Here is a 13,849-nt window from a genome sequence, read left to right as displayed (position 1 = left end):
ACGTTTTAACGAAATAAAGGTCGTATACAAAAACAGAATATATAAATAAGTTTAAGTGAGGGTACATAATAGTCACTAGTCTCGATCCGCGAAAAAAGACCAGTTAGAATATTACAACATAAGAAAATCTATAACATTGACAACCTATCTCTCCAACAAAAATTTCTAATAGAAAATTCAAGTTATACAACAATACATTTTTAAAAGGAGAGAGAACCCTATAATCAAAATACATATTAAAAAATCATCTTCACTTCATCATAAGAAATCTCGCATTCTCAGTGAGGTGTGTTGTGTTTTGCATCTAAAAAATATAATAACAACGGATGAAAATTCAAAAATTTTTAGTAGGATAACAATTCTAAATAAAGACTGCATAAAAAAAAATATAAACCATCTAGAGAATCCTAATTTTCAATTTCACAGGGATTAAAGTTAGAATATTAACTAATCTATACAGAATTAATTTGTTAAGTTAAACATATTTTGAACTACTAAATCATTATAATAATGATGGTGATCATGATGTTGATAATCATAAAGATAATGAAGATGAAGAAAAAAGAACAAAAATCCAAAACGTAAAAATTAATTTGATTGATAAAAACTGTTAGTAATTTTTTGAGCATGTCAATTATTCTCATGAAATTATATATTTTTTAAAATTTATTTGAATAATAATTTTTAATTGAAGAAAAGACTAAAAAAGTTTTCATACATATTCTTCACCCAATTAAAAATTTATTTTGCACCAAAATTAATTTAAAACATGTTCTAAATTTCTAAGACACCCATCATCTCTTGAAATTATATTTTATTAAAAATTTAAAAATAAAAATAAATTTCATTAAAACAACAATTAAAATATTTCTAACACTTTCCTATCACCAAGTTAAATTATTATTTTATTCTAAAATAAATATAAAAAATATTTTTAGATTAAAAAAATGACAAAAATTTCTTATCCCACCACCTATCACTCTCTTAAAATTATACTTTGACAAAATTCATAAAAAATATTTGTTTTTGATAAAGTAAAAAATACACTATTTCTAACTCATTTAAAATAATATTTTGCATGAAAATCGATATAAAAAATCACACCCATCCCTCTTCTAAAATTATATTTTGGCAAAAAAACATATAAAATAAATTTTCACTGAAGCAAAAATAAAAAATTTCTAACCCTTTTCTATCAACGATATTTTACACCAAAATTAATATAAAAATTAATTTTTATTTAATGAAAAATATTACTAATTTTTTGAACATGTCAATCACTCTCATAAAATTATATATTTTTTTAAAATTCATTTAAATAATAATTTTTTATTAAAAAATTAAAAAAAGTTCTCACACATATCCTTCGTCCAATTAAAGATTTGTTTTGCACCAAAATGAATTTGAAAAATTTTCTAAATTTCTAAAGACACCCATCATCTCTTGAAATTATATTTTATTGAGAATTTAAATAAAAAATAAAATTTTATTAAAACAACAATTAAAATATTTTTGACACTTTCTTATCACCAAGTTAAATTAATATTTATTCCAAAATAAATATAAAAAATATTTTTAGATTAAAAAATGATAAAAAAAATTTTATCACACTCATTACTCTCTTGAAATTATATTTCTATCAAAATTCATAAAAAATATTTGTTTTTGATAAAGCAAAAAATACACTATTTCTAACCATTCATGAGACCCATTTAAAATAATATTTTGTATGAAAATCAATATAAAATAATTATTTTGCATAAAAATTAATATAAAAAAATATTTTCTGTGAACGAAAAATATTACAAATTTCTAAAAGACACCTATCACTTTTATAAAATTATGTTTTTTCTAAAATTTAGGGAAAAAATGAAGCTTATTAAAGCAAAAATTAAAAAATTTTAAATCCATTTGCTTCACAAGATTAAAATAAATTTTTTACCAATTCGGTTAAAGAAAAAATTATAAATTTTTAAATCACACCTATCACACTTACACTTCTAAAGTTATAGAGTAAATAGTCAAATTAGTTTTCAAAAGATCATTTATTTTCTAAATTAATCCTTAAAAGATTTTTTTTAATCGAATTCGTCTTTCAAACATTTTAAATTAGTTATTTTAGTTCTTCAGTCACTTCCCTTACTAAGGATGTCAAAATTTGTTGATGTGATACGTTAAGTGACACCACAACACACACCTAATAGTCTTTATTGACGGCTAACATGGTAAGTTTATGAAATTAGATCAAACCAATAACCCCGAATTGAGAGATTTTAATGGCTCAAGTTCTCTCCTCAATTAAACTTTGATTTGATTTAATTTTATAAACCTATATATCATGCTAATAATTAATTAAGACTACTATGTTTGTGTTACAGTATCAGTTAACGTGTCACATTAACAAATTTTGACACCATCAACAAAGAAAATACCAAAAAGACTAACATGATTAATTTAAAATTTTTGAAAGGTGAATTTAATTAAAAAAATCTTTCAAAAACTAATTTAAAAAACGAGTAATCTTTTAAGAACGAATTTCACTATTTTTCCAAAGTTATATTTTGACAAAAAGTCATATAAAAAATTTTTTCACTAAAGCTGAAAAAGTTTTTTAACTCTTTTCTCTCGTTATGCTAATCTAATATTTCACATCAAAATCAATACAAAAAATAATTTTTGATTAGTGGAAAATGTTATCAATTTCTTGAACATGCCGATCACTATCATTAAATTATATATTTTTCAAACTTCATATTAATAATAATTTTTTATTAAATAAAAAATTTAAAAAGTTCTCACGCACATCTTTCGAGCTTTTTATTTTACATATTGGGGACGAGTTGGTATATAACAACGTTATGAGCGTCCATGGTGCTTCACACAGATGTGACGGCTGCGATGAAGAAATCAGACGGACCGATTTATTCAAGGTAATCGGACGGTTCGTTTTCGGGACTGGAAGGGTACACAAATCGGACCGTCCAATTTGTGCCCCAGCCAGGTGTCATGCATGCAAGTGTCCCCCACCAGAAAGTAGCAATATTTTGGTGAGTTTTCCTATGCCCCCCTCTCCATTCTCTTTCACTTTCAGCAACCAAATTCTCTTCTCCTCCAACCCCACAAGCTTCTTCCATGGCCCTCCATTCATAAAGCTTTAAGGAAAAAAAAATTGGACTACTCCTTGACAATGCCCAGAAGAAGAAGAATAAAAGATGTTAATCGTTCGGAGCTCCACATTACTAATTATCTTGATCATCCTAACTATGTAAGTTTTTATTTTATTTTAAAAAAATTTATTTTAATTAGAATAATAGTTATTACTATGTTAGAGATTAGTAATTTATTATGATGATAATGTTAGAAATTAGTGTAATAATAGTGTTTGATTATTTTAATCTGGTCAAAATAATTTTAGAGATTAGTAGTAATGTTAGATTATAATGCAGAAATTAGGGGATTAGTGTAATAATATTATTTAGAAGGAAGGATTATAATACATTATGATAATATAATAAATTAATTATTGTTATTAGTAAGATAATTAAAATAATGATAATAATAATAATACTATTATTAAAAATGGAGGTATGATAAATAAATAAAAGAGTTAATGTTAATTAATTATTATTACCGAATTTATTGGAATAATAATAATAATAATAATAATAATAATAATAATAATAATAATAATAACTGATACTGATGGTCCAGTTGGTTTAATTATTTTTATTAGAATACGGCACTAATAGATAGATCAACGTGTGATAATGATAGTAAATCATTTAAGTAGTATTAATTGTTAGTAATAAATAATTTTTTTGTATTAATAATATTTATTTATGATGATTAAGCATTCGTAGGATAGTAAAATAAATATTATGATTTAAAAATTATTAAATTAACTATTTTTGTTATAAGTATAATATAAATATTTAATAAATGATTAATGATTGATTTATTGTTATATGTATGTTGTTAGAATATAATTGAATAGTTACTTTAGTATTAGTATATAATATAATAGTTATTTTTATTGGTTGTGGTTGTGGATACGTTTTACTGGTTATTTGGTAATGAAAGTTTGAGTTGATAAATTTAATTTGTTAATTATTTAAAATTATGTTTGTGTTTAGGGTTCTCGAATGTTGCAATGTGACCACTACATACCGTCGGATCGGTATAATCCAATTGTAACACCCTAACTACCAAAGCTCACGCTTTCGGCTGCGCAACTCTGATAGCTCGGACATTACGACGACTTTTATACTATTTAATACTAAAATATGAGCCTGTTTAAAACTTTAAACCGCAATATCACTCCCAAAAATACTTTCATCCGATAACATACATCCATAGATACCATACAACTTACAAAACTCATAAAGAGTACATCCATATATACATACATATATATATATATATATACACAAATATATTTACAAGCATTAACCAATACAATCCCTATCCCTCTCACAGAATATATCAAGATAAAGGCGAGGGTACAATAAATAATCTACATCAATACAGAACATATCAATAACTAAATAAACTCTTCGTGACTTCTGCGCCCATATCCTGAAAGGGGAAAAATGTAGGGGGGTGAGAACATCATCCTCGAAAGGGTTCTCAGTAGAGGGTTTTTGGGAATTACTATAATAGGATACGTGAAGATAACCACATCAGTGATTAATAACCGTCTTATGCCTCTTTTCAAAAACAACAGTTTCCAATAAAAGTAAAGTCGGAAATCTTTTCAGAAAGAAGAACCGTTCAATTCTCAAAAACTCAAAAGCCTTTCAAAACGGTTTATCTATGCGGAACCAAAATAGCCTTTCATAATTTTTTTTTTCAAACCAGAAACACAAAACCGAAATCAACCATCAGTTCATCTCTTTCCAGCCACGGCCCTAGGCCCAAACAATGCAACCAACAACCAATCACCACAATCCAACAGAGTCCCAGATGCAAACACAAATAGGAAGATGCAGGCACAAACAAACAGTTATTGCAAGTAGGACAATTAGCAATTAATCACAAAGGCAAGCCAAGTACAATATGCACAGCCAAGCAATGTCACATAGATGCATATGATGAATGCCTGTCCCTAGTGGCTGATGATATCATCTGTCGGTTATAGAGCCAACCCGACAAGTCCTGGTAGCTAACCATTGGACTGTCCCTCTGTCGCGCATCCCCAACTCGAGTTATACTCATCATAAACTTGATCATAATCATGATCCATATCCATCACCCTCATTGGTGAATATTTACGGGGGCGAGCTCATCCGGGGCTTTCACAGTGCCCGGCCACACTTACGACATAGGGTCAACAGAGTATCAAGTCTCAACCTGGAGCACGTGGTGGCTAGCCACTGCTACTACCCAGGAAAACTCGTAATCTCAGATAGTGGAAGTGCAACATTCACATTTATCAATGATTCAGCATAAACATGCAATCAATCTCATCCATGGATCAACATCCATCTCAGCCATCCGGCTCACGGTTCATTCCAGAACCAGCCAATATTCATATCATACACAGCCATTCCGGCTCACGGTTCAATCCAGAACCAATCAATATGTATAAACATACACAGCCATTCCGGCTCTCAACAAAACAGCACTTCCACATTCAAAATCATCAAATTCATGAAATCGGCATTTAAGCCATAAATCATTTTCTCAACTCATTTCACTTTGAAATCAAGTTTCAACTCTTTTCAGCCTTGGCTTTAAAGATCTCATTTCTCAAATCATCTCAGGCTCATAAGCCACTTTTACTCAAGGTAAATTCTCCTTTCAAAACAATGCCACTCTCGGCATCCTCTTTCCAAAACTTCCATAATCATGGCAAGTTAAAAGCCTCTTTGAGATATTCAAAATCACCCATCCAACAATGGGATTTTATAACAAAAGTTTCTCAGCAGAGTCCCAAGTCTTTAGGGGAGAATAACATAACTTATTTCGCCAAATTCATTTAAAATCATTAAAACATTGGCTTTCCGACTTGAGTAATAAAATAGGATCTAAGCCAAACCGAGTCACGTAATCATTTACTTCTTTTAAAGCCGTTTCCTTTACCTAGGCAAAACCAGCTTCAACCCCCATGATAAATTCTAAAGTATTTCAACTGTTCGAAATTGTTTTAGTCTTGCAAAAGTTCAGAATTCAAAGAGTACTTAAAACCTTTCTCAAAACATTTAAAAATGAAACTTGTCAATAGACAGTCAGGTCTTTTCAAAATCATTAAAACTCTTTAATCGAAACTCCCAAGGCAAATTCAAAGGCATAAACCCTTTTCACATTCAATTAGCTTTAAAACACAAGTTTCATCTAAATAACTTTCTCCTGAAAGAGATACAATGCATTTCTTAAGAAGCAAGACTAAATCACAATTCCTTCTTTAATAATTCATTTCAAAAGTATGAATCATCCCTTTCTTGATAATTCAAATAAAATAGCAGAAGTCTTTAACTCATCATTCTCCGAACAACATTTCAATAAAGACTCGGATTTTATAGAAATTTTGGCAGCACCTCCCCTAAAACTTGGACTTTGCCACCCGGTTCGGGTCCCAACTAAACCGTTTCACAATCCTTTTCAACAGCCCAAAACCAGAAATCAATTCAAAAGCAAGCTAAATCCAACAGTCGCCTCAGTGGCATATCTCAAGGAAACCATTTCAGAAATCAACTCAATATCAACCGATTTAACTCATTTCTAAAGCTTTAAAGAAACGGCTCAATAACAAATCATTTGTCCAAAACCAAGTCAATTAAAGTAAACCAGGCTGATTTCAAAAGTGCGTTCGGCTTTTCACATTATCAAGATAATTAACTCAATTCAACTCAATTCTCAACGGATCAAACTCAGATTTCAAATCTTTAAAGAATTAACATCAAAACATTATATTTCACAAGCCGCACAACAATTCAGCCCAACAAGCATCCTTAACCATTCGAGACAATCAAATAACACACAAGGCAGATACAATCACCAAATACCGATTGTCTCATATCAGTATCCATATGTAATAATTCCAATACATAAAACATAGTTTTTGGAAAGCGCCCCTACCTCAAAACACAAATCCATAATCCAAACGCGTCACAGAATCCTTTCCGCCTCAGCCCGAGATCAACAATCAAAATCCCGGCAGCCAAAACCTCGGTTCCAAGCCACTTTCGCAACAGTCTCAACAACTCTAATCGCAACATACAACAACCGAAACTCAATCGTATAGCGATTAATGCCACAACCTCAGCGTATGATAACAGAACAGTAACTAAAGGACTTTCAAATCAAAAACGCTTACCGAACCGAAGGAGGAACGGCTGAACCGACACAGCGGCGGTCTCCGAACCGGCTCGGCGGCAGCCCGGCAGCCACCCCAAGCGGCAGCGGCGAAAAATTCCAATCACGATGACTGAAACCAACAGGCAGTGACCATAGTAACCTCGGAATTCAAAAAGGACAAAAATCCCAAATAAAACCCTTACCGGCATTGGAACTCGACGGCGGCAGAGGCGTTTTCCGGCGACGGCAGCGGGGTCTAAAGTGGCAGAAACGGCCAGAAGCTCCGGTGTGGCTCCGGCAGCCACAACCACTTCTCCGGCAGCCATTCACAACAGGCGACGACCACCGCAGCAGCTGGCTGGACGGCGGCAGCTTCTAACGGCAATGGAAGCTCCGGCAGCGTCGCGGGTGGCTTCCCCCTCTCTCTCGCGTCGGGTTCTTCTCAGACGACAGTGGCGTCCTCCATTACTGGCGCCAGGGCACGACGGCGACGCCAGGTTGAGATGGAATGGCGATGGCGAAGGCACGGGTAGCGGCGGCGGCGCGATGCTCTTCGCGAAGCCTTCCTCCCTTCTCACGCGCATGCCCTCCCGTCAGACTCTTCCTCTCTCGCCTCAGTTCCGATCTGTGACGGAAGCGACCTCGCGAACGGCAGCGGCGGCCTCAACTGGGCAGGGCGCGGCGGCAGAACGGCTCCCCACGTGTAGCTCTCGGCGGTGGCGGCAGAACCCAGTGGCGCCGGCAGACAGCCCCTTTCCTCCCTTCTCTCTTCCGTTCTCCCGATTTCTGCCTTTCCTTTCTTTCTCTTCGTTGGTTTCTCAAAGAACAGTGTGTGTGTGTGTGTGTGTGTGTTTCACATAGGGCTGCGCAGAAAGAGGATGAAGGAAAGCCTGGAGGCTGCGCAGCGTGAAGGAGGTTAGTTTCAGGGAATGGGTGTATCAAAATTAGGGTTAGGGTTACTTTTGTAATTTCAAATAAAAGTAGGGGTAATATAGTAATTGAAACTCAATTAAATTCAACACTAATTATATATAGAAAATACTATTTGTTCATCACTTTCACAAATTATTTTCAATAAAATGTCCAAATCAAATAATTAGAAATAATATACTTGATTTCTTCATTTTCCAAAATAGCAGTATTAATACTTAAAATATTACTTATTCAATCCAAACCATATAAAATCCTTATTATTTCATAACTATCAACTTTATACTTTAAATATAGAAAATAATCCAATAATTATAAAATTGGATAATAATCATAACTTATCTCAAATCCAATAAGTCAAAACTTGCCTTAATTATTTTTAATAAAAATAATTTCTAAAATTAAGGCTATAAATAACCATATGATCTGAGACTTGGTCATAATAAGACTTTTCAAAAGTTCTGGGCCTTACATTCTACCCACCTTATAAAAATTTTTGCCCTCGAAAATTGATACAAAACGAAAGAAATTCTATAACAGTTCACCTTTGAATACATTTAAGAAAGAAGCAAAATATCTCAACATATAAACATATATACGGTTTTCAAATACTTGGATGGTCGTATGCATAAAGGTACAAAGGCAGGAGTGTGATTGTAAAGCAAACATTATAAGATAGGCTCAATGCACAAGGTCATATGATCTCAATGCCTCACAAACTTGAGGTGCCAAAATAGGGTGCAAATCAAGATAGGCGTTCACAAAGCAAAGATGACATGGTTCAAACATGTGATGGTAAGGCAGAGCATCGAAGGCTATAAACATGATGGGATTAAAACGACGTGCTTAACTTCCGCACACTAATCTCTTATCAACCTCAAAGTTTCAACTTTCTAACTCCATCAAGCACTTTACAACCTCATAGCCGATTATGAGCCTAACACCTGCAAGTTCGTTTGCAAGGGACAAAACACCCACAACTCATCATAACGTTACACACCTACCGCTTCACCTTCCATATACACATATCATGTCTTAGGGAACTAACGCATCGCGTTATTACGTCTACAAGTCGCACGTGATATCAAAACAATTCTCGAGTCTACTCAGAAGGATACAAGACTCTAGCAAGGAGGAACAACATCAAGGATAATGCTCATAGATTTAAGAGAATGTATCCAGTTCCCAGATAAACAAAGACGCTCAAGCAATGAAGTTTGCTAGAAATAAATTAATTGACAACTCCAAAAATAACCCTTAGATCAAGGTAGTTCAACAGGATCAATAGGAAGAAAACCAGCGCATCAGTTTGAAACAAACTCGAGCTGAGTCGAGGAAGCATGAGGTTTACAGAAGAGAATATTTCAAACCCAAGACAAAGCTCACAGAACTCAAAAGCACGATTAAAAGTACTTCCAAATACATTGTTCATAAAGGAACCGAAACTTGCGGAAAAACCACTTCGAAATCTAAAAGTAAGGTTAATTAACAACATCCTTCAAGTGAGTAACAAAAGCATAATCGTGGCTTTGCTTTAATGCAAGTCCATGTTGAAATAGATTTTGTCGAGTTCTAAAAACAAGGTGCACACGGGTTTGGCTAAAGGCTAAAATATTTCTTCAAATATTTTAGAAAGGTAATTAGATGCACAACTTAACCAAAAGCAGTTCATAAAAATCGGGAGAGAAATCAAATGCTTGTTCAAAAATTCTCAAAGTTCATATTCAAACAAGCGTGTATAGCATTCATAGCAAGGATGAAAGAGGAAGTTAAACTCCTTTTAGAAAGGAAACTCCAAGGTAAAAATTTGCACACAATCTGGTAAGGAAATAAGTGGTGTGTTACAAACAAACCGGTTTCCACTAAACAAGGAAGCTTTTCAAAACTTCATTTAAAATGGCGGATGCCAACTTTAAATTAATTTCGTCAAAATTGGACAATGGTTCTAATCTCAATCAAACAACAGAAAATAAATTCCGTTTAATATTTCTTCAAAGAGAATTCGAAACTTCTTTAAAAGGTTCAAAACAAGACTCCAAAAGGGTTCTTGAAATCACTATCTCAGAAGAACATTCAAGAAGTTTAAGATGTACTGAAAAGGAGTCAAGCCATACAAGAAAGGATCTTAAATCAAAGTAGTTCAAACAAGATTCACTAGGCATGAGTCATCAAACAAGCTTTCAATTGATCCAAAAGAATACAAAAGTCATAGGAAAAGACAACTCAATCATTAGTAATTTCTCAAAGGTAAATCTTTAACTAAAAACTCTTGTAGAGAAAATGAGAGAATAAACAATGCACTAATTTGAAACGAATCAAACTAACTCACATACGGATGAGATTCACAAGAGAGGACAAACCAAGATCAATGGTAATTTTCACAAGATGTAAAAGGTTAGTTAAGAACAGAATCACGTATGACGTTCATAGAGGTGAAAAGCTTAAGAAGGAACGATTCCGTTCATAAGAAGAAAGCTATGAATCCAACATTTTCAAAAGAACAACAATGGCATAACCCATTAGTATGCTAAATCAAACTCAAATCAAAATGAATTAAGTAAAGTTTGTCAAACGAAACCCAACCGGGATAAAAGTGAAAAATTCTTTCTTTCCAAAATTTTGAAAAATACCCAAATACATAATCAAATGAAGTTGTGCAGTGGAACTATAGTAAAATTACTAGAAGGTCAAATTGTAATTTAAGGTAAATGCAGCTCCATAATCCAGTAAAAATACAGGCGGGGTATTGGAAATAAATATTTGTTAAACTGTATAAGTAATCTCAAAGTTTCATATATAGAAAAGTATATATCAACTCAACAGCGATTCATAAAATCTCAAAATTGGCTGGGATCACTGTCAAGTAAGAGAAAAACTGAATCAACAATTTCTCAAAGAATGGACTCGGAATTCGGAGTTAAAAGGCACAGCGCATTAAGACAAGTTCAAAGCTATATCAAGGGATATGTGAATCAGGAAGAACTCAAACAGAAAAAGACAGAGACAACATGGATTCCAAACAAGTATATGCAATTGAGATCAAACAAGAATGCATATGAATAGAGAAATAGAGTGGAAACATCAAATTACTTTTCGAAAGGAGTAGCAAACAAGAACTTCAAGTTAGGACATGAAAGAACAAGTCGACTCGAATGAAATTCAAGACACAACTGAATAGCCTCGAGAAATAGTTTCTAGCGTTCTCAAAACCCGCGATTCGCTTTACCCAAAACTCGTATTTCATCTATGATAACCCATCAGTGCTTTCATATACAAAATCCACTAGTATTAAGCTGGCCAAACTTAATACCAAGAATTATGCAATGCAAGACTAACAGCGTTAAATCAATAGATCGTCATGTTCATAAAGCTCTAATCCTCGTCATTCAACAAGACCTAATACATGATAAACACTCAGAGTATGCAATTGAAGCATAGTCAGTCCATTCCTCAGGCTCTACAGGAAGAACTGCTCTGATACCATAATGTAACACCCTAACTACCAAAGCTCACGCTTCCGGCTGCGCAACTCTGATAGCTCGGACATTACGACGACTTTTATACTATTTAATACTAAAATATGAGCCTGTTTAAAACTTTAAACCGCAATATCACTCCCAAAAATACTTTCATCCGATAACATACATCCATAGATACCATACAACTTACAAAACTCATAAAGAGTACATCCATATATATATATATATATATATATATATATATATATACAAATATATTTACAAGCATTAACCAATACAATCCCTATCCCTCTCACAGAATATATCAAGATAAAGGCGAGGGTACAATAAATAATCTACATCAATACAGAACATATCAATAACTAAATAAACTCTTCGTGACTTCTGTGCCCATATCCTGAAAGGGGAAAAATGTAGGGGGGTGAGAACATCATCCTCGAAAGGGTTCTCAGTAGAGGGTTTTTGGGAATTACTATAATAGGATACGTGAAGATAACCGCATCAGTGATTAATAACCGTCTTATGCCTCTTTTCAAAAACAACAGTTTCCAATAAAAGTAAAGTCGGAAATCTTTTCGGAAAGAAGAACCGTTCAATTCTCAAAAACTTAAAAGCCTTTCAAAACGGTTTATCTATGCGAAACCAAAATAGCCTTTCATAATTTTTTTTTCAAACCAGAAACACAAAACCGAAATCAACCATCAGTTCATCTCTTTCCAGCCACGGCCCTAGGCCCAAACAATCCAACCAACAACCAATCACCACAATCCAACAGAGTCCCAGATGCAAACACAAATAGGAAGATGCAGGCACAAACAAACAGTTATTGCAAGTAGGACAATTAGCAATTAATCACAAAGGCAAGCCAAGTACAATATGCACACCCAAGCAATGTCACATAGATGCATATGATGAATGCCTATCCCTAGTGGCTGATGATATCATCTGTCGGTTATAGAGCCAACCCGACAAGTCCTGGTAGCTAACCATTGGACTGTCCCTCTGTCGCGCATCCCCAACTCGAGTTATACTCATCATAAACTTGATCATAATCATGATCCATATCCATCACCCTCATTGGTGAATATTTACGGGGGCGAGCTCATCCGGGGCTTTCACAGTGCCCGGCCACACTTACGACATAGGGTCAACAGAGTATCAAGTCTCAACCTGGAGCACGTGGTGGCTAGCCACTGCTACTACCCAGGGAAACTCGTAATCTCAGATAATGGAAGTGCAACATTCACATTTATCAATGATTCAGCATAAACATGCAATCAATCTCATCCATGGATCAACATCCATCTCAGCCATCCGGCTCACGGTTCATTCCAGAACCAGCCAATATTCATATCATACACAGCCATTTCGGCTCACGGTTCAATCCAGAACCAATCAATATGTATAAACATACACAGCCATTCCGGCTCTCAACAAAACAGCACTTCCACATTCAAAATCATCAAATTCATGAAATCGGCATTTAAGCCATAAATCATTTTCTCAACTCATTTCACTTTGAAATCAAGTTTCAACTCTTTTCAGCCTTAGCTTTAAAGATCTCATTTCTCAAATCATCTCAGGCTCATAAGCCACTTTTACTCAAGGTAAATTCTCCTTTCAAAACAATGCCACTCTCGGCATCCTCTTTCCAAAACTTCCATAATCATGGCAAGTTAAAAGCCTCTTTGAGATATTCAAAATCACCCATCCAACAATGGGATTTTATAACAAAAGTTTCTCGGCAGAGTCCCAAGTCTTTAGGGGAGAATAACATAACTTATTTCGCCAAATTCATTTAAAATCATTAAAACATTGGCTTTCCGACTTGAGTAATAAAATAGGATCTAAGCCAAACCGAGTCACGTAATCATTTACTTCTTTTAAAGCCGTTTCCTTTACCTAGGCAAAACCAGCTTCAACCCCCATGATAAATTCTAAAGTATTTCAACTGTTCGAAATTGTTTTAGTCTTGCAAAAGTTCAGAATTCAAAGAGTACTTAAAACCTTTCTCAAAACATTTAAAAATGAAACTTGTCAATAGACAGTCAGGTCTTTTCAAAATCATTAAAACTCTTTAATCGAAACTCCCAAGGCAAATTCAAAGGCATAAACCCTTTTCACATTCAATTAGCTTTAAAACA

General features: G+C 33.7%; 1 long non-coding RNA gene across 1 annotated transcript; it reads right to left on the bottom strand.

Annotated features, from left to right (window-relative positions):
- Positions 1-4,314: 4,314 nt before the first annotated feature.
- On the bottom strand, positions 4,315-8,262 carry LOC140182704 (uncharacterized). Its single transcript, XR_011878747.1, has 4 exons — positions 7,500-8,262; positions 7,316-7,426; positions 7,078-7,204; positions 4,315-4,575 (listed from the first exon to the last, which is right to left on the bottom strand). It is a non-coding gene; the product is annotated as an uncharacterized lncRNA (long non-coding RNA).
- Between the last annotated feature and the right edge of the window lie 5,587 nt (positions 8,263-13,849).

The sequence above is a fragment of the Arachis hypogaea genome, chromosome 20, assembly GCF_003086295.3.
Source record: "Arachis hypogaea cultivar Tifrunner chromosome 20, arahy.Tifrunner.gnm2.J5K5, whole genome shotgun sequence".
NCBI lineage: Eukaryota > Viridiplantae > Streptophyta > Magnoliopsida > Fabales > Fabaceae > Arachis > Arachis hypogaea.
The sequence above is the reverse complement of the archived record's forward strand: the minus strand, read 5'-3'. Positions and strand labels throughout refer to the sequence as shown.